At 48.1% G+C, this 22,671-nt stretch overlaps 1 long non-coding RNA gene across 1 annotated transcript; it reads left to right on the top strand.

The window, feature by feature from the left end:
* The first annotated feature begins 15,243 nt into the window (after positions 1-15,243).
* LOC146175319 (uncharacterized) lies at positions 15,244-17,229 on the top strand. The gene is made up of 4 exons (XR_014701935.1): positions 15,244-15,385; positions 15,531-15,680; positions 15,821-15,954; positions 17,078-17,229. It is a non-coding gene; the product is annotated as an uncharacterized LOC146175319 (long non-coding RNA).
* Positions 17,230-22,671: the final 5,442 nt, after the last annotated feature.

Below are 22,671 nucleotides of genomic sequence, written 5' to 3' on the forward strand. Positions count from 1 at the left end.
CAAGCAGGAGCCGACGACATGGATGGTCCAGTTGGCATAGTACCTTCATAGCATAAGTTAGAGAAGTAAATTGTCTCCTTCGTTGCAGTGACCATCGGTTCGCCTCGACATAGAGGCTAGCAATTGGGCTAGTTCGGAAAGCGCCCGTAGCGAGGCGAAGGCCGAGGTGGTGCACGGGATCGAGCAATTTTAGCGCAGAGGATGATGCTGACCCATAAACCATCGAGCAATAGTCAATGCGTGATAGAACTACACTATTCAGAAGGTTCAGAAGGCAGTCGCGGTCTGTGCCCCATGACCGGTGAGAGAGAATTTTTAGCAAATTCATCGCTTTGAGACACTTCAGTCGAAACTGTTTTATGTGGGGAATGAAGGAAAGTTTTTCGTCAACAACTACGCCAAGAAATTTATGTTCTTTTTTAAAGGCAAGGCTCTGGCCATTCAGTGTAATGTTGGGGTCAGGCCTGATGCCACGCTGCTTAGAGAAAAGTACACAAACACTCTTTCCAGAGTTAAATTTAAACCCATTGTCATCAGCCCACCTGGACAATTTGTTTACACCTAGCTGAATTTGTCGTTCACAGATGGCCAAGTTGCAAGATTTGAAGCTTATCTGGACATCATCAACATATACAGAACAAGAAATAGTTTTTGGCAGCACGCTTTTTAAAGAGTTCATTTTGACTACAAAAAGTGTGCACCTGAGAACACCACCTTGAGGGACACCATTTTCTTGAATGTACTGCTTTGAATATGCATTGCCAACACGAACTTTCAAGGTCCGTTCAGACAAGTAACTTCGAATTGTGCTCAACATGTTTCCTGTGATGCCAAGAGAGAAGAGGTCGCGGATGATACCATAGCGCCAAGTGGTATCATATGCTTTTTCAAGATCGAAAAAGACAGATAAACAATGTTGTTTATGTACAAAAGCATCCCTTGCATAAGACTCAAAGGCAATGAGCTGATCAGCTGTTGATCGCCCAGCTCTAAAACCAGCTTGGTTTTGATAAAGAAGACCATTGTATTCAAGGAAATGGAGAAGGCGACGATTTACCATTTTCTCAAAAAGCTTGCATAGACAGCTGGTTAGTGCGATAGGCCGATAACTAGCAGCAAGTGTGGGTTCTTTTCCGGGTTTTAATATTGGGATGATGATCGCTTCCTTCCATGCTTTAGGAAAGCGTCCTGTGGCCCATACTTTATTATACAGGTAGAGTAGGGTTTCAGCAGTGTTCACATGCAGATGCCTGAGCATTCCATATGTGATCCTGTCAGGACCTGGTGCTGTGTTACCACATATGTCTAGTGCAATCTTCAGCTCCTGCATGGTGAATGGGCTATTGTATCCTCCTGAGGATGGCCTTTTATCATGTATGTGCTTCCTCTCCTCTCTTGCCTTGTGCCGCAAAAAGGAATCTGTATAGTGTGCTGAGCTGAATATGTATTCAAAGTGTTGCCCTAGTGTGTCTGCTTGATGTTCAAGAGAGTCACCACTGGTGCTGACAAGGGGCGTTGGGATTGTGCTATATCCTTTAAGTGCTCTTATCCTGTTGTGAACTTTGTGTGCGTCAGAATAGGAGTTCACTGAAGAAAGGAATGATGACCAGCTTTCTCGCTTGGAGATGCGTCGAATACGCCTGCCATTTGCCTTTGCACGCTTAAAGGCTATTAGGTTTCGGCTGTGGGGTATCGGCGTAGTTTCGACCATGCCCTGTTTTGAGTTTCACGAGCAGTCTTACATTCTGCATTCCACCAGGGTCTTCGTTTATTTCGTGGCTTACTTGACGTCTGTGGAATGTATTTTTCTGCTGCCTCTATGATGTGCAGCGTGATTAAGCGTTGAGTTTCATCAACGCCTAAGTCAGTAACTGATGAACTGGCCAATGATGAGTGTTCCCTGAACATCTTCCAGTTGGCTGCATTTTCTTTGAATTTTCTGGGATTCGACACATTTTCATTTCCGTTCCCAGTATATTTTATTAAGATCGGAAAATGGTCACTTCCGTATAGATTGTTAATGACAGTCCACTCTGTAGCTGCCAGGAACATCGAGGAGCCAATGGCTAGATCTATGGATGTGTAAGAGTTATAAGCTATATTGTAGTAAGTTGGCTGTTTCGTGTTTAGTAAGCATGATCCCGAGGACAATAAGAATTTTTCGATTAGAACACCTCGGGAGTCCGTTCTTGTACATCCCCATAATGGGTGGTGAGCATTAGTCTCCGAACAGCAACCAAGGTTCCGGAAGTTGATCAATCAATTTTTCAAAACTTTCGCTACTTAGCTTATAAGTTGGAGCAATATACAGGGAACATACCGTTGTTATTTTGCCATAAACTAAGCTTCTGATTGCCACTGCCTCTAAGTCTGTGTTGAGTGAGATGTTTCGAGAGGGGATTGATTTTTGTGTTACAATGGCAACGCCACCAGAGGAGTGAGAGCTGCCTTGCCTGTTGCTCCTGAATACATTATATTGCTTAAGGAAATTTGAGTCTGCTGGTTTTAAATGGGTTTCTTGCAGACAAAGTATGTTTGGTTGATAGTCCGCCAGAATTTCATATATATCATCTAAATTTTTAAAGAGTCCTCGGCAGTTCCAATAAATGAGGAGCGCCATAATTAAAAGTTATTTAAGCGACAAGTTTAAATTTAGGTTTGTAGGTCCTTGGGACCTGTTATTGGGACTTTTCCCCTTCTTTTTCGCTCCAGTGAGCTTTGCCGCCTAGGCAGCTGGGGTGAAGAAGTTGTGTCCATCGCATCTTCAGATGCGGTGGACGACTGTGCAGAAAGCACAGGATTGTCAGTTCTAGGCCTCGACTCATGGGTCGAGGCCTTTGGGCCGGCTGACCTGGGGGTCCGCGCAGCCAGCTTTGCGGGTGCTGCCCTGGAAGAACTGTGTGCTTCCTGGGCAGGTGCCGACGACCGCTGTGATGCCGCGCCCTGCTGCGTCACAACGGAGTAGTGTGGCTTTTGAGGAAGAGAAAGCCGCTTTCGTGCCTCTCCGTAAGATATGTTTTCGGTGACTTTCAGTGTAATTATTTCTTTTTCTTTTTTCCAGTATGGGCATGAGTGTGAATAAGCTGGGTGGTTACCTTCACCGTTTGAGCAGAGAAGCAGCTGTTCTTCGCAGTTGTCTGTAGGGTGTTCGTGCGAGGCACACTTTGCACATGTGAGTTGGCCACGGCAACTCTGAGAGCCATGGCCATATTTCTGACATTTGAAGCAACGGCGTGGGTTAGGGATGTAGGGCCTCAGTTTTATCTTTGTGTAGCCTACTTCGACAGATTCTGGGAGAGTGCTTGCAGCAAAGGTGAGTACAATGTGCTTTGTTTCTATCTCTTTGTTATCTCGTCTGATCTTTATCCGGTAAACATCTGTGACATTTTGTTCCTTCAGGCCTTCAAGAAGTTCTTGTTCACTCACGTACCTAAGGTCATCATCAGAGATGACTCCTCGGGCAGTGTTTAGTGATCGGTGCGGGCTAATCTGTACCGGTATTTCTCCAAATGATTCGACTGCACTTAGTTTCTGATACTGATGGTTGTATATTAATTCTAGTAACAGGTCACCGTTTCCAAGTTTCTTTATCTTATAGCCCTGGCCAATGGCCTCAGTCAACGTTCGGGAAACAACAAATGGGGACACAAGTCGTGCAGTGATTTCCTCGTGGTCACTGTGGACCACGTGGAAACGAGGAAAGTTGTTTATGTTCTTTGAGAAGAACATGGTGGTCTCGATGCGCCCCCTTTTAGAAGGAGGACGATCGGGGTTAAGGAGTTTAGATGCCATAAAAAAGTGTATTGTTCGGCTGCAGTGCCAGCCACCCACCATGGAGCCCAACGAGGGGACGGGACAGAAATTGTCAATTCCTGCCCACGCCAGCTGTACACCGTAAATATAACCCAATATGGCGTAACTCAGGGTAGCTAGCCACACAAGGTTAACCCTCGCCGCCTGGAAGTAGGAAGAAATGAAGAAGGTAAGAGAGGACAGGACAGTTCTAAGAAAGAAAATAGGAAAGTGAAAGATGGAGGGGAGAACAGGAAAAGGCGACTGCCGATTTCCCCCGGGTGGGTCAGCCCGGAGGTGCCGTCTATGGGAAGCGTGGGCCAAAGTGGTGTGTTGCCTCCGCCGAGGGGCCTTAAAGGTCCAAACACTCGGCATCGGCTCAACCACCAGGATCCCCTTTTCCCCAGACACGACGATGCCACGCACGGCTAAGCGTGGGTGCTCGGGGTCCGTGGTGTCGCACAAAACACACAAACACCTGCTTTAACAGGTGCCCCCTGCGGGGGCAAACACAAGTAATATTAGAAAAACTTACGACAAAAGAAAATTCCACCAGGTTCCATGCGGCAGGCAATCAAAGAGACATCCTTATTGCTCTCACGAAGTACCTGCTTTCAGATAACGAGGACATCTATATATATGCAGGAATACGCATCATCCTGACACGGTGCTGGATCACATCTTGCGCGCTGCCGCCAACAGGTTCTTGAAGAACTATGTTCAAATAAAAACTGACGGCTTGAGAGCAGGCATAACAGCAAAAGCACAAAAGAGAAAGCTAAAAACTTTACAACAGAATACTGTGAGGCAGCGTATGCATGAACAAATTTGTGCTCTGTGTGTAAATATTTTGTAATTATTCAAATAAAGTGCTGTGTGCGCTGCTCCTTTTTTTGTATCTCTTTTTCTGACCTGAAGCTTGAATCTAGTGCAACTTATCGCGATATATTCGATATCGCTATATTTATCAGGAGCAAAAAATTAACATATTCAATGCTGTTTTTTTTTTATACGAAAGTGCAACTAATTACGAGGTGCAAAAATTTTACAGCGCACCCGTGCCACTAGCACACCGCGCTTGTCCAGCTTGCATGGAGGGTCGCAGGGAACGGCCGCTAAGTTAAGATGCGTGACGTCACGAAGGGAGTGCGCAGGCCTTCAAGTATTCTAGGTGGCTTTGGCTGTGCTCACAACAGCCGAGCCAACGCCCCCTTGGAGCCACAGCTCCCCCGCGGGGAAAAGGTAGCTACACAGCTGTCCTCAAGACCAGACCTTGGTCTGCAGCCCAAGGCCCTGCCAAGCCTCCTGCCACGGTGGGTGCGGTGCAACCAGGCGTGACTGCTGCCATCCAACTGGCGGTCCAGACCCTCCCTTCCCAGCTTCCCCCCAACAGAGGGACACCTAAGCTGTACGAGGCAGCTCTCCTTGCAGAGAGCCCTTCTCTCCTTAATCATGGCGAGCCGTAGAGGAACTGCAGAGAGGCCACGCGTCCTCCAGTGGAATGTGCATTCTCTACGCGCTCGCCACGCTGACCTACGAGACATGATTTTGCAGGGAACCCTGAACGTTGACGTCCTGGCGCTTCAGGAGACCAGGATACCTGCGGAATCTGCTCGCCTACCGGGCTACACTGGCTACTCTGGCCTGTCCTGCTGTGCCCTCGGTCCATGTGCAGATGACCCGTGCCTGGACCCGTGCCACCCTCAGGACTGACCCCGCACCGCCATCTACGTGCGCAACTCCATCCCGCATACGGTACTAGATGTCGCTGCCAAAGACCTGGGCCACCTCGAGATTTGTGCCATCCGTGTCCGTCTGGGCAACAGAGACACCTCGGTGGCCTCGGTCTATGTCCCCCCGGGCGTCCCATGGGATCCTTCCTGCCTCACGGCCCTGCATTGCCGCCTAGGTAATGATGCCGTAATCTGTGGCAATCAGTGGTATCGCATGGCTTTCAGCCAGCGCCATATGCAAGGATGAAACAAAGCTGCAAAGTACAAGTGAAATGAGCACACATTAGGATCTCGCACATTTTCGGAGGGCACCATGTGAGTGATATTAGAAAAAAGCTACCAAGTAGATGAGTGAAATACGTATGTCTTAGGCACACATTTGTTTTTTCAATGATTCAATAACTGCATCATAAATGCAAAGCGGGAAAGCATCTGCTGCCACAAGGTGTGGCGTGTAAATGCCTTGGTGAAAGATGATGCAGGATGAGTGACTGAGCCTGCTGCATTTCCTGCAGCAGTGCTCATTTCCATGCCATCGAGGTGGCACACTGATTTTTTTGGTCATGTGATCTCTCCAGCCGTTTTCGAAGAACTTCTACCTTACGCGTGTCGGCAGTCCCCTGGGAACCTTCAAGGTGAGCGGACCTGCGTCGCTCCCTGCCTTCAATTTCGTGCGCTCCTCTCATCGCCGCATTTCATCTCCAGCTCTCTGCGCGTTCGGACGCATGCGCGGCTCGCTCCGACGAGTATGCGCGCTTTCGCCGCGTCGCTTGCTCCCCAGCCGTGCTTCTAGACTCCACGCTGCCTCGGAAGCCTCCCCTCTGCTTGTGGCGCGTTGTGCGTGCGTTGTGTGAGTGCCGCCGGGCCCCTGTGTGCCCCATCTGTGGATTTCCACCTGGAATAATCATCGAGAACTCAACCACTCGGATTTTCACCGTGGTCTACTGAGGAAGCGCAACGCCGCCGGCCCCTTTCGGGGTCGTGCCAGCACTTCGGCTGCATGGTCCCACCTTGCCGCTGGGACCAACTCATCGCCCCACCTGGTTCTTATCGGACCGCACTCTTGTCCTACCTTCGCTATCAAGGTAAGCCTATAGCGAACTAATCTGCGGTTTCTGCCGATTTTCCCGCTTGACGTTTTTCAGGTTTTGCTGCTATGGAGCAACGCACCCCTCGCCGCGGCGGTCCCCAACAGGAACGCCACCGTACTCGCAGCCTCGGTCGAGATCCGGCATCCTTTCGTGCCGATCTCGAGTGCCATGTCCGGGGCCAACTTGAGGACTTCTATGACAGCCTTCGGTTGCTGACAACCCCCTCCATTGTGGAGCAACCATGTCACCCCTCCTGCCTCAGGGTCTCCACCGCCCCTCATCTCATCTCCGACTGGTAGCCGCAGCCCATCTCCCCTTGTGACCCGGTTGCGAGCGGCACAATTCCTCAAGGATGCTGCCGACAGCAACCCACCTCCCAAACCTCAGCGCAAGGGAAACGCCAAGCGCCACGAGCACAAGGTCACCGACGATGCCGCTGCGGCAGCCAAGTCGTCCGACTCTTGTCGGTCACCTTCCGTTTAGCTCTCCACCGGACAGCCAGAGGCGTCTCGCCAGGGGCTCGAAGCTGTCATATCAGGTGAGAGCAATACATCTACTACCTTCTTCCCAGCTGGAAAAGAAGACCTTGCTACCCAACTCAAGGCTCTGGATGATGTGCTCGCAACTGCAAACCGTCTTCGCAAGCCTCGTTCCTCGGGGCCTTTGCAGGAGCTCACTTCCCAAAGTACCTCTCCATAACCCAAGCATCCTTGGCCGACCATTTACGTGTGGCCGACGTTCGGAAAATGGTCGGCAGCCTACTTAGTCGGCTAGTAAACCACGGCAAGCGGTCGGCCCGGAGGTAGCCGCCAGCCATTTCGGCAAGTAGTTCGCAGCGGCCTTTGGCCCGACTTTTTGGGCGGACTAAATGCCGGGCACGGCGCCAGGTTAATGGCAAGAGTGCGGCAATGCGTTGGCCCGACTGTTGAGACGGTACATTGAAAAAAAGTTATGAAGAGCACGACTGGTACTTTTTTTTAAAATTTGCCTGTTACTTGGCTTTGGTTTTTCGCGATGTTATGTAATTTGCGCTTAGTATGGAACAAAATGATACATGCTATTCAGTGTAAATGTTTTGTTACATTAATTAATGCTATTGTTTGTTTAACTTGTCGCTCACATTTTTAGTGAGCCTTATAGCTGTTAGTAAAATTATTTACCGAGTTCTGATAAACAGCAAGCCACAAGGTGACCGCGATTTCATGTGTAGATCATGTCATTATACTGTTTGCTTATTACGAAGCGCAGCTGTAGGTGCTGTAACATCAGTTATATTTTGGCGCACAAGCTCCCGTACACCCCATTTAGCCCGTATCACTCATTGAAATGCGTCCGCTATATGGCAGGGCACTTGAGTAGGCGCAACTTCTCATTGTAAGGGAGGAGAAGGCTATTGTGTAAAATAAAAGAAGCGGACAGAAGAGAAAAAGCACACGGGGGCAGAAATTATGCGTAAGGCACTGACAAGCCTTGGCCGCGGCGAACGCTCCGGCAGGCAAGCAAAGAGACAAATTCTAAAAACACTACTTCGCAGCAGAATAGAAATGCGTACACGGAGGGAGACCCGGACGAAACAAAACCGACCTCACGCTCGGACGTTTCGAAGGAAGGGCGGAAAAGAGGGGGAAATGGTGGGAAGGGCTGGGCAACTGTGTCACCCCCGCAGCTCGAAAGTTGGTGGCGAGCGTTCCTGACTGGGCGAGAGAAGAGATGTATACACGCCGACTTTGAAGAGAGCATGCAGTTTTGTGGTATTTGTATACTATTTTTGAAGGAGCTCTTTTCGAACAAAGTTGTCTTACGATAAAATACATGAAGAAAAAAAAACGAAGGAAAATTATTATTGTCCAGGTTATTAATCGCATACTTTTTTTCTCAAAACAGTCTGGTAAAGCTAAGAGCCGCGAGAAAACGGGCCAGCGTCCTTGTCATTTGGTTTTGTTTCTTTGCGTGTGGCCCATTCATCCTCTTTTACGACCTGCCGGGGTGGGACGGGCGGCTCTTTTCATTTTTTTTTTTTCGGAAGTCGGAGGGGCGCATTTTCGCAGCGAGCGGTCCGATTCTACACCGGAAACTACCCCCCTCTCCTCCCCCGCTTCTTGTCAACAGTTCTTGGAAGACTCGGCAGCTTGTGCTCGTGGGTGCGTGCGTGCTTTCAAGTTCATTGCAAAAGTGTAGAGCGCGACCAAGAGACGATCTCGAGCGCGCGAGGACGCTGTACGTGCGAACGAAATGTTGGAAATGTAAGCGCGTTTTCCAAAGTTGCGCGTTATTAGTTAAAATTACAAGACAGTCAACTTTGTTACCTTCAATAACTAGGCGCTGGACAACCAGACCTCTTTTTCATTCGCATTTATATACTGTCAGGACAAGTGACTGTAGTAGTTTTCAACCGCTGTATCCTTTCAGTAACTCCGCCAAGCCATCCTGAAGTAACGCGCTCCTCCGGCGCGTTTGGACACAAAAAATCGAAGATGCTCCGCTTTTTCTGTTTTTTTTTTTGTTCCTTTTTTCTTTTTGCTCAAAGAATGGGAGTGTGGTTTCATAGGAACGAAACAGTTGATTTTTATTTATTTTATTAGTATTTCGCTTTTGTTTTACAGATTGTTTTGAATTATGGCTTCTATATTTCCTTGCTTGTTACTGTCCACTCCTGGTCCGCGAGAGACATATTTTCTCAACGCATCCTGCATATCAATATGAGTTTGAGACCCCTATGTTAGACAGAGTGATTGAAAATTAAGAATATTTATTGAGAGCTACACGAGGTACGCGCAATAAAAGAAGCTAATTGAAAAGAATTCTTTCCTGAAGCAGCTGCCGCAATTTCGGGTTTTTGTTGTGGCTTGCAGACTAATAATATGGAGAACTTTTAGGTTTAAGGCGTGAACATGTATCGGAAGTGATTAAAGCGAATTATCTGTCGTACGTACTAAGCCGAGAGATCGCTTGTAGAATAGCCCTGCATATGGAAGGAATGCTGCATAGGTCCGGAAACTTAAGACTTCTGCTTGAAAAGTACCGGGATAAGAGAGTAGAAACGATCATGACGTCATAGGCGTGAACTTCAACCATTTACATAGCAGGGAACCAAAGAAATCTTATTGATAAACACGGAAATAGCAAAGCACACTGGGACAATAAATAGTGTTTCAGTAAAACAGCAAACAGTACCGAACATATAAAGTAGAGGCAAGAAATATATAATGCAGTGAGTTTCTGGTCACACGTTGTATATCAATAATGCGCAGCTGCAACAGGACTCCCTCGGGAGCTCTGACCCCCTAACAAATTTCCAGACAGTCGATTGCTCGATCCTTTGTGCTCACACATATACGCGTGAGCCGCAGGCTTGCGTCTTTCAAGACAAGAACCCAGTTCAAATCACTTCGATGTACAAGTGACCTTCCTGAGGTGGATGTGCCGCGTCAACAACCTCCGGATAAAGCTTTGCTCTCCAAGAACTAACAGCTGGCTATATCTAGGTGAGACGCACTAGCATGGGGAACAGTAGACAACGGGGTCAGCGAAAGAATACGATCGACCGCGTTCCTATTCTGCCAAATGATCAATCCCACGGACTTCACTACACGTTGTTCGAACGCTTCGCGCGGCCTTCCACTGTGCGACGAAAAAGCTCACGGCGCTAGGCAGCGGAATGTCCAAGCTGCGACGCAGTCCTTAAGGACACGTGTGTGAGACTCGACCTGACCAAAGTTGATACTGTGCGGATCAATATGCCAGCTGTAAAGCCTGTCTTAATTTGGTGGGGATCGAATACGCCACACTCAGTGCGCCACCGAAAGTCTCTTAGAGCATGCGGGAGATTTGGTGCAACAGGCGTCTCCCACTTCGCATACGCTTGGCACATATGTATAGGGGCGCAGAATAGCAGAGCGCTTCGCAAAGATTAGATACTGCTATGGCTATCCATGCTCCGTCTACAAACATCTCCTCTAACTATGCGAACACGAGAGAACACGTGCGCCTGCTTCCCCTGACCATGCACTACAAGCATTTGCCTTCTACTTCCAAGCCAGTATAAAAGTTAAGGCCGCCCAACTTAACCTATGTGATCCACTAACTCGGATACCCAATAGCGCACAACAAAGGGCATAATGAAGACAAGGCGGAACCTAGATAGGCGCCACCACCTAGCTATAGTGAAAATATAATCAAAGTAGATTGACTTTGCAAGAGGAATCCACAAGAAAACACGTGCTAAGCCATGCAGGGTCGTATCAATGGGAGGCTGGATCAATAAACAATCAAGGAACACAGATGTGGGAAAGTTGGCACCTGTGTGCACTAGGCTTTATCAGAAGTTTCGCGCATACGTTAATTAGCTATAACTTTAGGATGAACAAGATGTCCGAGATTATTGAGTTAATAGTCTATCCCGACATCGGCACGAAGCCGTGTGTGACGCATGCACGTACGCACGCACGCACTTACGCACGTCTGCAGTCGCACAGAGTAAATTGTTCCACGACCTTACACAGTGGTACGATGGAATAGTTAATAATATTTGAAAGAAGGAAATAAAAATTAGGGGGACGCTCAAGCTTCCCCTTAACATTCGACGGGATACAACGCCTTCTCATTCTCTCCATCTCTCTATTTCGGTGGGCAATCGCAGTTAATTGTAAATTGGTTATAGGAAAGTAAAGGCGCAACATCTGTCACAGATCCCGGTGGGAACCTGGACCGCATCTCCATATTTACTACCACATTCCGAATATTTCAGACAAAACCCGACGATACTCAAGCGAAAACCGGGTTAGCGAGGTGCTTTTGGACCAAATGAGCTGTAACGCTTCGCATATATACATATATGCTGCACTCTCGATAGACGAAACTCGAGTATATTGCCGACATGAGGATAAATGGAACAGCTTGGGACAAATATTTGCCCGCCTCAGTTAAAACACGGGGATTAGGAAAGCTTTATTCCTTATATATCAATATGCCGAGGCCGACTGTCTTTATCCAGAACACAAATGTGGTCCTGATAGTTTTCAAATAAAAATGAAAGGCACGCAAAAAGCCGATCGCCCGGACGATTCGCCTGTCGAACGTATACACTTCCTGCGAACACAAGCATTGTGCAAGGAGTAACCTTTGGTTCTTTTGAGAAAATTCAAAGGGATTGCGTTTTGAGAATCCCGCGCAACATGACGAGGATCGATCGGCTCCTGCACCAGTGGCGGTCTACATTGTTAAATTCTTCAACGTCAGCCTCACACGCAGAAATATGGTATGAAATGCCAGAATATATATAAAGTTCCTCGAATCCCCTTTTCCCCAGCCGCGTATTCACTGCTGCTATAATATATCATTAAATAACATTGTGCATATCAAAGTAAAGTCTCCTGCAATACAGCAGGTTTCCCCTCTACGTTCCATGAGGCAGTCGGCTTAGCAGGAGAAAAGTAGAAAATTCGTATCATTGAAACAGCTATTTTTATGCAACACTGAGTTATACCGCATGCATGATTATATTGACACTATGTCATTTGAGCCTGCTGATAGAATTATACATTGCGCAACAGAAGGCGAAATTAACTGTTATTTATACATATTTTGAAATAAAGCTTTAACCGCGCGCTAATTGAGCCGCGGCGGCTATGGTACACTCTGTAGTTGATCGCGAGTTGTCATGAACTTATGCTTGAATTTGTGAACTGGTAGGCGCTGATTGTCTGTTTGAAGCATACTTAGTATTAAGTGCCTAAGATTTGCGCGGTAACTTCTATGAACCTACGAATGTAATTGTAAATTTTTTTTTATGGTTAAATGGTAACCTCTAAATTTAAACAACCTCATCATAAAGTTAACCTATAACGTAACCCTAAGCAAACCCACGGTAAACCGAAGAGATCACGTGCCTTTAAGGTTTATATGTTAACCGTCAATTACTTTCGCCAGTGCCCTCGAAACCTATCAATCCTAAACGCCCTTAAATTCGTTTCGCAGCCTCCGTGAGTTTACATTTCGTACGGGGTCAAGAAAAGAGGCGGTGAGCTTTTATGAGCTTTCATCCGGATCCGGTGCACTTTGCCCTGCGACCTTCTACTGATTTTCATGCATCCCTAAAACAAATGGACAAAATATATTTTTGTCAGAAACTTGCAGCAGTTACTATATGGTTCAATCGGTATTTACCAGCTTGAGCTCGAGGTCACGGGCTTTACTCGAGCTGCAGAAGCCGCATTATGATGGAAACCAAACGCGAAAACGGAAATGTGGGTTGCGGTTAATATGACAGCCCGAGGGACTGTAAATAACCCACATACTGCTTTGGGAAGTATAAATCCGCATGGACTATGTAATCTCTGCAAAAGCACTCATAATATACAGTGTTCTGCAACTTAACCGTCTTGGAAAAGTTTCCAAGACGGTTCCGATAAAGTTGCTGAACACTATATACGTAGCAAGGTCTTGCTATTTTGGCTAAATGAAGCTGCAGGTGTTATACTGCCCCACACTTGGTTTATGTGGAAGATATTCGGTTAAAAGAACATTACATACATTCACTCCAAGCCATATTTTTTTCATGCAAAGAACTACAGCCGCTGGTATCAAGACGGGGGCTCTACAGAAGCCGTAGAAAAAGGAAAAGAAAAGAAAAGAAACTACCTCGACGCTTCTTGAACGACGAGGGAGGGGGGGGGGGGGGGGGGGGAGGGGGCGTGAAAAAGAAAGAAAACTGCTTCTCGCTGCGCGGGACCCACTCCCCCCTATCGGTCCATCTCTTCTCCCTGCGGCAAAGCGCAAAGAACCACGGGGAGGCGAAAGGCATCGAGGCACCCTACCCCGGGGGGGCGACAGGAATGCCGAAGCAGAGAGAAATAGCGGCGAAAAAAAAAAAAGAATTGCATGCACCGCACACAGAGAAGTTCTCCCTGCTTTTGCAGCTTCTCCCCCCCCCCCCCCCCTCCTCCTTTCTTGAGGTCACGTGGCCAAAAGGCGGGAAAACACATCCCGCGCGAGCTAAGATGCGCGGCGCCACTCAGTCGACGGCCAGCCTCCGTGAGTCCGTGTGGGCGCGCGGGATGCCTACTGCCTAATTTTATCGTCCGCTTTTATTTCGCGCAAATTCAATCTGTCTCAACCTCCTGCAGCAGTCAGCGTTTGAAAGGAACAGCCCATATATGCAGCTGATGATTGCAGCCACTCTGTACAGATTCTTCGTGCCGAAGTTCACCAAAACATGCGTAAGTACATGATCTTTCGGTCTTGATCAGAGGAGCTCTTTGCTAGATTCGATATTATACTGAACATAATAATGTATTGTTTTGGAGCATATGTTCGTCTTGTTATATACTCCTTGCATCTTTCTTCATATATATATATATATATATATATATATATATATATATATATACCGGGTGTCCCAGCTAACTTGAACCAAGGGTTACAAAATAATATATTTGAGGTAGGTCAGTGAAACCAATTGCATTCAACTGCCAGCCTCCTTGCGCACTACAGGCGAATTTTTGTTTTGCAATTACTTAATTAGCTAATTATGCTAATTTTTCTAATTTATTAAATATCGACTTTAGACCAAAAATGTGAATTGGAAAGTTGTAGAGCACCTTCAGAAACCCCCATTCCATTAATTGCGATAAGGAAAGTCTCACGTGTATCTTTTTTTTCCGGGCTCAGAAGAAAGCCCGCGAAATACAAATAATACCACGTGACTAGCGCATTTGTGCGCCGCGATTGTGGTGCTCTCAGTCGTGGTTTGAGTGAACGAAATAAGCTGCGACCGTGACCCGATGGTCCCGTTGCAGCGGCAGGCAGAAATGTTGGCGATGGTTCGAGCGAACTCGAGCTCGCCCGTCGCCACCGCGATTTTGGCCAGGCCTGCGCACCGCAGCAGCCTACATCACGACAGGCGGATGGCGATAAAGAACCGGCAAATGAAGGAGCAGCGCTAATTTTAGTCGAGTCACATGATGTCATCTCGCCCCTTTACCCAAGCTTGTATGCGCAGATTCAGTGGCTGATACCTTATCGCTCATTTGTTTGTCGTGACGTTCGCTGATGGGAGAGAAGGAGGCCTTGTTAGAATCTCGGTGGCGTCGGCTCGCCGCTCTCGCTGCTACTGCACCGTCACGTGGGCCGGCTGTGTGACGCGGGCGAAGAAGCCATCGCAGGCATATTGGCCTGCCGCTTTAACGGGGCCAAGAAGACACGGCCGCAGCTGACTTCGTTCGCTCAAACCACGGCTGAGAGCACCACAATCGCGGCGCACAAATGCACTAGTCACGTGGTATTATTTGTATTTCGCGGGCTTTCTTCTGAGCCCGGAAAAAAAGATACACGTGAGACTGTCTTTATCGCAATTAATGAAATGGGGGTTTCTGAAGGTGCTCTACAACTTTCCAATTTGCATGTTCAGTCTAAAGTCGATATTTAATAAATTATATAAATTAACATAATTAGCTAATTAAGTAATTGCAAAACAAAAAAATTGCCTGTAGTGCGCAAGGAGGCTGGCAGTTGAATGCAATTGGTTTCACTGACCTACCTCAAATATATTATTTTGTACCCCTTGGTTCAAGTTAGCTGGGACACCCGGTATATATATAATTGGTGTGGGCGCTGGTCGCGCAGGAAGACTTGCTGAGCCGTTTGGAAACAAGGCTGCGGCTGGCTGCGGTGGCAGAATTGGCTCATTTTGCTGCAGTCTGGGTCCTTGGGTATCTCCTGTCCCAAAATGCTCGCCTTTTAATATGGAGGGACACTCACTATACCGATCAGGTAAGTCCAACTAGCACATATTTTGTTCGATACGACAATATACTGCAACTGTTTCTGGAGCGCGTATATATATGCGCATCTTATTACTACGTACATTTTTTTTTTTATATAATCGATGTGTGCGCATTTCGCTCTGATTGCGCAGGAAGACGTGCTGAGCCGACTTGGAAACGATGCTGCGGCGGTGGAATTAGCTCTTTTCGCTGCAGTCCGAGGTCCGATCTCCTCTGCCCCAAAACGCCCGTCTTTCACTTCTTCACATCGAAGTGCATGCACTGACGTGTATACCGACCAGGTAAGTCAAATTATCGCTGATTTTCTTCTATACGATAATGTACTGCAACTAATTATGTATTGTTTTGAGACTTATGCGCATCTTGTTACTGTAAATGCATATTTTGTAATTGGTGTGCGCGCCTTGCGCTGATCGTGCAGGAAGGCGATATCAGCTGATCTGGAAACTGGCTTCGACAGTGGAAGCTCGTTTCGCCGAAGCCCGAAGTCCTTGGTCTCCTCTACACTAAAACGCTGGTCTTTCGCTTCTTCATGGCGGTGCACTTGCCGGACAGGTATTAGCGCTGATTTTGTTCGGAAAATTCGATTATCCGACTCACATCGATGGGACGCATGCAACCCAGTTAAATGTCAAATGCTATCACTGATATAAATATTGCAGCACCCCTCGCCATAGGAGCGATCAGAAGCTGTACAAGCATCATCGCTACTGCCAAGCAAGCTCATGCCAGGACTGAGTACAAGATTTATGCCGTGTTTATTATTATTATTATTATTTTTTTTTGCTGCTGTAATGATGTATATAAGTGAAAACTGATGATTGAGTGATGCGGTATGCTGGCAAGGTAAGTGAGCCAGTGCGTTCATTTTGTGGATTTTGGAATTATATATGTGCTGCACACAGATCTGAGCCGTTTCACATTGATTTTGCTCTGTGCGCTTGCTTTCTGGGCAAGCAGTTGTATTTTCATCGTGCGGATTATTTCCTGGTGCTTACATGCTCATGAGGTGTTCAGCTAACTTGTTTCAAGCTTTAAAAATTTACAACGGGTTCTATAAGCTTCTAAGAGTTGGGCTGTCTAAATAGCCGTCTTGGCTGATGAGACAATTTTTAAAATAATGCTCGGTTGTTAAATAACGAAAATAAATCAGATGACTTATCGTTAAATATCCGGTCGCTTTTGCTGTAAAAGTTCCATCTAGTTTGAGAAAATTAAGCTGTATTCTACGGAATAAACTTATTGTAGGTTTCATGTAAATATTGCGGAAACTGTTTGTTCTGCCGCGTTGGAATCCCTATACGCGCTCTATGACAAGCGCGGACACTTGGTTTTGCTGGAATTATTAAATTGCAGCATTAGCATGCAAGAACGCGCTTCGGGAGGATAAGGTTTGAGTGCGCTACGGTTGCAAATTGCAACATCATGACTCCAGCAAAACAAAGTGATCGCGCCTTTCTCGCGGATTCACGGATCCTGATTACCTATTGCGGCTTTGCGCTAATGCGTTTTCAGTAGGGTCGCATGAAGTCAAGCGCATAAAATATATTGATGTGATAGTGCAGTTGGTGGCAGTGAGCAGACATTATTTTTTCTACCTTTTCACCCTATATTTGCCTGCAATGTAAAAGTCTAGGCGAAAAGGAAATATTTAATTAAAACACTTTTCTTCATACAGCTGACCAAGATGGAACCTGCCGCAGATCCGACCAGTCGCAGACATCAAGTGATCGACAGGCTGCCAAAAGAAGGAGACCAAGCCTCAAGCCCATCTTTCATATGTGGCGCACGCGCAGTCATATATATATCCACGCTTATTAAAAAGCAAATCGCGAGCTTTTTCTGAACGCTGTTGACAAATAAATTTTTCACCAAATACTGCAGCTTTTGTTTCTTCATGGCATCAGAAAAGCTACTGCTTTTCTTGATGCATTTCTATGTGCTACCCCGTTATATATGCATGGGCCACGATATATTAAATGCATGGCATGATACCTGCACGAGGGGCGATGCCGGCCACTAACCGGCGTCGGGAAGCAACCGGCCGACGTACGGTCTTTCGTCAGCAAAATGCTAGGGCAGACGAGCGGCCGACCATTCAGTAACGCTGGCAGACGGCAGGCCCACGTGCGGCAGGTGGTCGATCACGTCGGGCCAAAAGGTCGGGCCGTAGTCGATTGCCGAAAATCGGCCGACGTTAGGTCAGTGTCAATCCCCGACGCCGGCCCTCATTCGGGTGCCGAAGGTCGGCCGGCCACTTTTTGGTCGGCGAGAAAGGTCGGCCCTACCTTTTGCCAGACACTTTTTTTTGCTTGGGAACTCTATTGCCGTCTTAGCGGAGGATCTTGAACATCAAGATTCCGAGACGCCCGCTGCCCTAACACCCTCTTATTGGCCTCCTGAGGTTCCCTGTTTCACCTCCTCTGGTTCAGCTTAGGGACAGGCTAACATCTCCACCTAAGAACAGCCTTCTCACTCTAACCACCCGGCGCCTGATCACAATCGGGATACCGGTGGTTGGACTACGGTCACTCGTCGAATCAACTGCCCCAAGGTGACTCGTGTGTCCACGGTGCTGATCACCCCTCGAGAGAAACACTTCTTTCAGGGCGACCATAAAGGAACATATGAGTGGCTACCTGTATGGCCAGCCAGGCGTCATCGAGGTCCGGCTCAACCAGAAACGTAACATCGTTGCTGCAGCTGTTTCGTCGCATGAAGCCCGCGATCACCTCCTGTACCTCAAGTCCCTTCTCGATATTCCCGTTCGCTCGTTCGAGGCTTCCCGCGTGGACTTCCATGTGGGTACCACCTTCGGCGTCGATCGCGAGGTCCGGGAACAGAACATTGCAGAGGGCATTGAGGCGGATGTAGAGATACTCGGAGTCCATCGTCGAGGCCATCATGTCTCCGTCCGCTTCGCTGCCCCCCCCTCTAACCATGTCTACATCAATGGGATGAAGTTCACTGTTCGTCCACTGAAAGCTCGTCCCCTCCAGTGCACCCGCTGCGGAGCCTTTAATATGTCTCCGCCGCTTGCACCACGCCTGATCGCTGCTCCATCTGCGGCGGATCACACCACACTCGGAAGTGCATTTCTAGCACTCCCAAGTGCTTCCATTGCGGAGGTCGGCACTGGGCTGCTGATCCCTCGTGTCCCAAGTGGCGACACCAACAGCAGCTGACCACGGCACTCCGCAAGACAACACCACCAGAAGGCCAGCGGCAAGGGCTCAACGAGCTCCGCCCTCTTCAGCCCACTGGGTCTGCCCAGATTGAATCCTATTCAAAGGCCCTCCAGTCACGGAGCCCCAAGCCCCCCCCCCCCCCCCCCAGCCAACCAGCTCGGGAGCCCCCTCAGCAACCTGTGCCAGGAGCTCCCACCAAACTCTGGCGCTCGCCGATTGGGAGACGCTGCTGCTCTCATTTTTGGGAGCCCTACCACTCGCCATCATGGTCAGACGCAACCCAATTCCCAGGAGACCGCGTGTCTTGCAGTGGAATACCAATTCCCTGAGAGTACGACACGCAGACCTCAAAGATCTAATCCTCCAGAAAACTCTGGAATTTGATGTCTGCTTTACAGGAGACCCGAGTCCCAGCGGAGAACCTCCGTCTACCAGGGTTCACCGCGTACTATGGCCGCCCATGCTGTTCCAACCAGGACTGCAATGATGCCCCCTACCTGGATCCTTCGCATCCACAACACAGGCCCTGCACAGGCATCTATGTGAGGAGTGACATACCCCACACACTGATGGATGTTGCCCAACCTGGCCTAGGACAACTGGAGATCTGTGCTGTGTGCGTCCGTATGGGTGACACGGACACTACTGTCGCTTCAGTATATGTCCCTCCATGAGTTCCTTCGGACCCCTTCTGCCTCATTGCCCTCCATTCCCGTCTAGGTAAGGATGTTCTTATCTGTGGTGATTTCAACTCCCACCACAGGGCATGGGGCAACTAGTCCAGCACCACCAGAGGCAAAAAGCTGTTGGATGCCATCAGTGCTGCAGGCCTTCATTTCCTACAGCCTACCTCCCCAACCTTCATTCGGCCAGGACGGTCTTCTTTCATCGACCTTAATCTACGATGCCTGCCACTATTCGTGGGCCAGAGCACCTGACTTTTTGGGTTCTGATCATTTTCCCATCTTCCTTAACCCCTCTGTGAGGGGTAGGAGGGAAAAGCGCTACCCCATTGCTAAATGGGCGAGTTCAGAGAACGAGTTAAAGACAGCCCACTTGCAGGTGACTTCCTGGATCTCCTTGGACGTTGCACCAAGAACTCCACAATCACCTGTGCAGTCCCACTTCATGCACCAGTTTCGAACCTACGTGTACTCGGGCCTCCACACCAAGGGCTGAGCGAGTGGCCAAACTCACCCACCAACCCAAACATTCGAAGGCCTTCCGCAGGATCGATGCCACATAATTATTTCAACGTGCGATAGCAGCAATGCCTTTTGAACTGAAAGCCTGCGTTCAGAATGCGGCTGACCCGCTTGCTTTCATTGACTGATGGGTTGGAAGGATAGAGGACTCTCGCAAAAATAAAAAAAAAAAAGTTTTTGCTGCCTAACTCCTAGCACCAGTCCGAAGTCCTAGCCTGTCATGAGCGTTGGCCAGAACGTCAAAGTGCTTATCTGTATGTCCGTATAAACAGGGCTCAAATTAATGTTTAGTTGCGAGTTTCGGAAGTTGCGAAGAGAGCAGGCAGTCAGTGCCGAATCTGCCAACCTTTACCCTCCAGCGCCGCACCGGTCATGGCGCCATTTAGGTTTTACCCATTCTTGCATGGTTTTACCTGGTTTCATCTTCTGTCCACGTCTTGGATGTGCACATCTTCTATGCCGCTCTTTCGATGAGATTTTTTTTTTCTGGGGGGGGGGGCATGTGCTGTGCACCAGGCCTCAGAAACGGCGGCACATAGTTCGAATTATCTGTAGCGGAACCAACTCTCGTTAGAATTATCCGACTTTTTTTTTACACAAACCTCTATAGAGCTTGGCCAGACCAAGTAGCGTAGTTAAAATTATCCAAAAATTCGAACCATCCAGGTTCGAATTAACAAATTTTACCGTATCTGTGAGGTGACGGAGAACGTCATACGGGTCCAGGAGAAAGTTAACAGTAGCAGCCTTCCAAAGAAACCAAATCTGGATAGAGTCTTGACAGCAGAGGTCATGGGTGAGCTCTCAGCTCTAGGCTTGGCCAGCCGTATCCACAACTGACAAAGCATATGTTTGAGTCAGCTGCTGATTCATATCATTTTAACATCTGGTTAAATCGCCATTGAATTCTATGAAAAGAACAGAATGCATCATGTTGCAAAGCAAGCGACAGCAAAGGTCAACAGTCCAAACGTCCGCAAGCACTTGACGAATTTGGTACTTTGCAAGCACCAATACGCAAAGGCGCATTTTGTAGTATGAAAAAACAACAACAAAAAACAGCCACTTTTCTACTGAAATAAGGTGTTATTTGTGCACATATTTTGTTCCTAGTCAAGGCCTCCAACATATATTAGGCGTGTTGATGTTTGGTTCGATTTTGTTCAAAACCTGCATTAAAGAGATGGCCATTCATGGACCGTTATTGGTCTCTCAGAAGAAATCTAGATTTACAGGCTGGAATCATGATTCATCATGTTTTTGAGCTTGATGTTTTACAAATAAATTTTTTTAAGCTGAATGTAGCAGTGCAGCACATTGCAGCAAAAGGCTGCGAAACGTTTTTGAACTCTTCTGCAACGTGCATTAAAACCTTGGTACATGAAACCGCTATCTCCACTAAGCGAGACCAGTGCATGACACTGGTAGTGTGGTTTAAGTTATGAAGCCTAAAAGCCCAATAGTAGATCGAGAGGTTGCGACACATCACACAATAAAGGGCCTCAACCTGCTGTCCAACGTTTCAACAAGATTCTCTGGTCTCCCCAGTCGTAAGACAAGCAAATGTGGCATATGTACACTACTACAGACACAGGCTCCCCAAGGGGATTCTCTCCTGGATTACGCAACCGACAAGACGTTAATTTGCTCGCTCCGTTCGTGATCCCATCCCTCCCCACTTCTCTTCTTCTTCTTTATTCTATTTATTTTCAATTCACCTATTTATTCATTTACTATTACTACCTTTTCCCCCTTTCTCTAACTCCTTTTCCTTCTTTTTTTTTTCTTTTTTTCTCTTCTTTTGCCTTTTCCGTTTATTATTATTATTATTATTATTATTATTATTATTTCATTGTGTACAATCGCCTTCCGCGCTCGTTTTCCGTTATTCCTTCGCTTTTGGCCTATTCGACACAGGCCTCGCTAGGCTCGCTCCATTTATAGAATGGATGACCAAGTTTTCGATATTGCCGGCATTCGTGCCCGCATCAGCAGCCACAGACGTGCAAGAAGTGTGGGCTGCTCACGCGCCCTTCAGCAGCTTCTCAGCCAAGCGTCCAGCATCTGCAAGAAGCAGGAGGAGGCTAAACGTTTTCTCAGTGCCACCCAGCGGCCAACTGGCATGGAGGGAGCTATGGATCTCCGCACCTCCCAGGAGAGCTTCACATCTGCACAAGAGCAAACAGGTGATGAACCTTTTGACTCCTCCATTCGGGAGGCTGATGTGTCGTTCGTATATTCAACTATTGAGCTACCGTCAGGGTACGCGTCCTCCCCCGCTGAGGGCTCAGATCCTCCACCCGTTATGAAGCCACAGGGCGCCGCTCAGTCAGGTACTCCACCCGTTATGAAGTCACAGGGTGCCGCTCAGAATAGTCCCACCACCTCAAACGCAGAGAAGGTGGCACAAACTGAGTCCGCCAGCCACGCCGCTTCTGCTCTTAGCGCAGCCCCTGCAGTAGAGGCTAACCTAACCGCTAATGAGCAACAACTTACCATCGGTGATGCCTTTAGCGATGAAGAATATGCTCGACAGGCGCAAGGGGGCAATCCTCGTCTCCGAGGGAACTCCGACCACCGTCCCAACATTACAAAAGAGGGACAAGCGGGCCATGAAGAAAGAGGGCCAGCTTCCGCCGCATTCACAAGGAAGCAAAAGCGGGCCGAAGGAGCGCAATGTGACGCAGAGCGTTAACCCCCCTTCGCAGCGCCGTCGACCGCGCTTTCGCCTCTTTGTAGCACCCACGGAGCAGTCTCCGAATCGCCGCCCCAAAAACAGGACCGCGCAGATAGAGACAGTTCTATATCGGCCAGTGGGCAGAAAGGCCAACTTCTTGGCTCTCACGCAGGAACGCATTGCAGCGCATTTCTGTAAAATG

The sequence above is a fragment of the Amblyomma maculatum genome, chromosome 11 (genome assembly GCF_055883805.1).
Source record: "Amblyomma maculatum isolate TAMU_Amacu chromosome 11, ASM5588380v1, whole genome shotgun sequence".
Taxonomy (NCBI): domain Eukaryota; kingdom Metazoa; phylum Arthropoda; class Arachnida; order Ixodida; family Ixodidae; genus Amblyomma; species Amblyomma maculatum.